The sequence below is a fragment of the Eriocheir sinensis genome, unplaced genomic scaffold (genome assembly GCF_024679095.1).
Source record: "Eriocheir sinensis breed Jianghai 21 unplaced genomic scaffold, ASM2467909v1 Scaffold1340, whole genome shotgun sequence".
Lineage (NCBI taxonomy): Eukaryota > Metazoa > Arthropoda > Malacostraca > Decapoda > Varunidae > Eriocheir > Eriocheir sinensis.
The window spans coordinates 60655-65000 of NW_026110674.1; the positions used below are offsets into that span (position 1 = coordinate 60655).

The window sequence follows — 4346 nt, forward strand, 5'->3', positions numbered from 1 at the left end:
TTATCAGTAGGAGGAGGAGAGCTGACGAGACGAAGAGCCTTAGACTCCACTCTGTCCAGAAGAGCTGTGTGAGTGGAGCCCTCCCACACGTGAGATGCATACTTCATACAAGGGCGGACAAGGCCCCTGTACATGGATAGCAACTGCGCGGGGGAAAAGAACTGGCGGAGACGATACAGAACGCCCAACCTCGAGGAAGCTGATTTAGCGAGAGAGGAGATGTGAAGTTTCCAGTTGAGATTTTGAGTTAAGGATAGACCGAGGATGTTTTATGTTGAAGATGGTGACAGCTGAGTGTTGTCGAAGAATAGGGGATAGGTGTTTGGAAGATTGTGTCGAGTTGATAGGTGGAGAAATTGAGTTTTTGAGGCATTGAAGGACACAAGGTTCCTTCTGCCCCAATCGGAAATGATAGCAAGGTCTGAGGTTAAGCGTTCTGCAGCCTCCAGTCTGGAGTCGTGTACTTCCTGTTGGGATGGCCTTCTATTGAAAGAAGTTGAATATTGCAGAGTGGAGTCGTCGGCGTATGAATGGACAGGACAGTTTGTTATGGAAAGAAGATCATTGATGAATGTGTGTGTGTGTGTGTGTGTGTGTGTGTGTGTGTGTGTGTGTGTGTGTGTGTGTGTGTGTGTGTGTGTGTGTGTGTGTGTGTGTGTGTGTGTGTAGAGCAACTTTTTTTTCTTTGGCGTAGGTCAGAGAGAGAGAGAGAGAGCTTGTTCGTATTCTCGTTCGTGGAAGACTACGTGCTTTCTCTCTCTCTCTCTCTCTCTCTCTCTCTCTCTCTCTCTCTTAGAAACGCCTATATTTACCTGCTTTCTGTTTTCCTCTTCCTCCTCCTCCTCCTCCTCCTCCTCCTCCTCCATTTCTCGGTAGTATAGAGATGATTCACCCTTTCTCTGATGAAGGGCGGAAGGAAAACGGAAAAAAAATAAAAAGCGTTACGTTATCAGAAGCATTTTGCATATTACTCAGGTCCATATTTACGCTTTTTAAGAAGGTCCATATTTACGCTTTTTAAGAAGGTCCATATTTACGTTATAAGAAGGTCCATATTTACGTTATAAGAAGGTCCATATTTACGCTTTTTAAGAAGGTCCATATTTACGCTTTTTAAGAAGGTCCATATTTACGTTATAAGAAGGTCCATATTTACGCTTTTTAAGAAGGTCCATATTTACGCTTTTTAAGAAGGTCCATATTTACGTTATAAGAAGGTCCATATTTACGTTATAAGAAGGTCCATATTTACGTTATAAGAAGGTCCATATTTACGTTATAAGAAGGTCCATATTTACGTTATAAGAAGGTCCATATTTACGTTATAAGAAGGTCCATATTTACGTTATAAGAAGGTCCATATTTACGTTATAAGAAGGTCCATATTTACGTTATAAGAAGGTCCATATTTACGTTATAAGAAGGTCCATATTTACGTTATAAGAAGGTCCATAGTTACGCTTTTTAAGAAGGTCCATATTTACGTTATAAGAAGGTCCATATTTACGTTATAAGAAGGTCCATATTTACGTTATAAGAAGGTCCATAGTTACGCTTTTTAAGAAGGTCCATATTTACGTTATAAGAAGGTCCATATTTACGTTATAAGAAGAGGCATTTACGTATCACTCAGGCACATATTCTCAGGCATTTCGGAACTCGCACACCAACGCACGCACCCACATCTGATAAGGCTTTCGTTGAGGTTGTTGTGTGGGTATTTCCCTGGGTAGCTTTATGAGCCTAGTGAGATGAGTCTTCTGCACCATGAACGAGGAAAACACTCATGGGAACATCGGGTTAGGTTATATAATGTTAGGGAAGGTTAGTGGTTTGGTTAGGATGGGTAAGGTTAGGTTCGGTGGTGTTTTGGTTAGATTATTTTAGGATAAGATTAGATTAGGTAAGGATAGTATAACGTTGTTGGAAATATACCACATTACATGAATACAATTTAGAAATGCGATAATGAATGTCTTCTACATGATGACGATGATGACGACGAGGTAAAACATCATGAACAGTCTGAAACACTTTTTCTTATTAAACTTTGAAAATACCGCGTGCAATGCTGTCCTTCACAGAGGCAGGCAGTGACTAATGCTCCTTACCATCAAACAGCAAATAGGCTTGAGGGTCTGCTTAACTAGCAGCCTCAACCGTCACTATAAAGCCTTAAAGACAATTCAGATCATCAAAAATCTAAAATCATTTCTCTTTGAAGATTACGTAATATCTAAGTATAAATGTGTGTGTGTGTGTGTGTGTGTGTGTGTGTGTGTGTGTGTGTGTGTTGAGTGCGATCGCGGAAAAGCCCACGGTCGACGACGCCATCATGTGAACGTTTATAGCCTATTATTACGTATAATTTTTTTAATAAAAAACAAGATCGGCTATCAGGGATTTATTTTTGAAGTCAAAAGGCACATCAATCTCCCTTAATAAGTGCAGTATATTTTTATATGTATCACAGTTTGATAAACAACTTAGAATTGCTCTTGACTAAATTTGACCGAAACTAAAAGCTCGTGTCAAAATGTAGCGACAGAGCCTAAAGAAAAAATATTTATTAAGCGTTAGCGACGGGCTTTTTTGATAAATATCTATCTTAAAATTATGTAGAGTGCACCTGTGACCACCGATCACCACAACAGTACGATTTCGATAGGATATAATAATTTTCATGTCGCGTGGAGGGATTGCCAGATGTCGCTTTCTGAACGAAACTTACTGGACAGTGTGACACTACTCTCTATAGCCGACTGTATATATATATATATATATATATATATATATATATATATATATATATATATATATATATATATATATATATATATATATATATATATATATATATATATATATATATATATATATATATATATATATATATATATATATATATATATATATGCACCCTATCCTCTTCCTTCAACCTCATTTTATTTATTAGGTTTTTTCTTCTGTGATAGTCTCTAGCTCTGCAATATTTTTCTTAGCAACTGATAACCTATCTAAACGCCCTAGTCTTCCTTAAACCTACTTTCCTTTATTTATTTGGCTTCACCTGTACCCAAAAATTCTTAATATATATATATATATATATATATATATATATATATATATATATATATATATATATATATATATATATATATATATATATATATATATATATCGGAGGCATACATTCCTCGTTCTTTCTCTACTCCTCACGCTTAAAAGCCTTGGTTTAATCACGCTTGTTCTCGTGCTGTCAATGATAGAGAGGTAGCTCACAAAAGGTACCAGAGCCTTCAAACTAATGCTAATTATGAACTTTACATTTCTGCCCGAAATCGTGCCAAATCTATTTTCCGACTAACCAAAAATTCATTCATTAATAGAAAATGTCAAAACCTTGCTTTCTCTAACTCTTCCCGTGACTTCTGGCATCTTGCCAAAAACATCTCCTCCAACTTCACTTCTTCATCTTTCCCTCCACTCCTCAGTACTGACGGCAAAACTGCCTTCTCATAGATCTAGAAGTCTGATCTCTTCTCTCAAACTTTTCTAAAAACTCCACTCTGGACGATTCTGGGCATATTCCTCCTACTCATCCCCCCTCTGACTCCTTTATGCCTGTTATACAGATTCTTCAAAATGATGTTTTCTATGCCCTCTCTGGCCTCAATCCTCAGAAGGCTTATGGACCTGATGGAGTGCCTCCTATTGTCCTTAAAACTGTGCCTCGTGCTGTCACCCTGCCTGGTCAAACTCTTTCGCCTCTGCCTGTCAACATCTACCTTTCCTTCTTGCTGGAAGTATGCCTTCATACAGCCTGTACCTAGAAGGGTGACCGCTCCAATCCTCAAACTACCGTCCTATTGCTTTACTTTCTTGTCTATCTAAAGCTTTTGAATCAATCCTTAACCGGAAGATTCAAAAGCACCTTTCCACTTCTGACCTTCTATCTGATCGCCAGTATGGGTTCCGCAAGGGGCGTTCTACTGGTGATCTCCTAACCTTCTTAACTGACTCTTGGTCATCCTCTCTTAGCCGTTTCGGTGAAACTTTTGCTATTGCGCTGGACATATCAAAAGCTTTTGATAGGGTCTGGCACAAATCTTTGCTTTCAAAACTACCCTCCTACGGTTTCTATCCTTCTCTCTGTACCTTTATCTCCAGTTTCCTTTCTGACCGTTCTATTTCTGCCGTGGTAGACGGTCACTGTTCTTCTCCTAAATCTATTAACAGTGGTGTCCCACAGGGTTCTGTCCTATCTCCCACTCTTTTTCTGTTGTTCATTGATGATCTTCTTTCCAAAACGAACTGTCCTATCCATTTCTACGCCGATGATTCCA

At 38.6% G+C, this 4346-nt stretch overlaps 1 long non-coding RNA gene across 1 annotated transcript; it reads left to right on the plus strand.

Annotated features, from left to right (window-relative positions):
- Nucleotides 1–981: 981 nt before the first annotated feature.
- LOC126989856 (uncharacterized) lies at nt 982–2745 on the plus strand. The gene is made up of 3 exons (XR_007743805.1): nt 982–1000; nt 1072–1144; nt 1195–2745. It is a non-coding gene; the product is annotated as an uncharacterized LOC126989856 (long non-coding RNA).
- Nucleotides 2746–4346: the final 1601 nt, after the last annotated feature.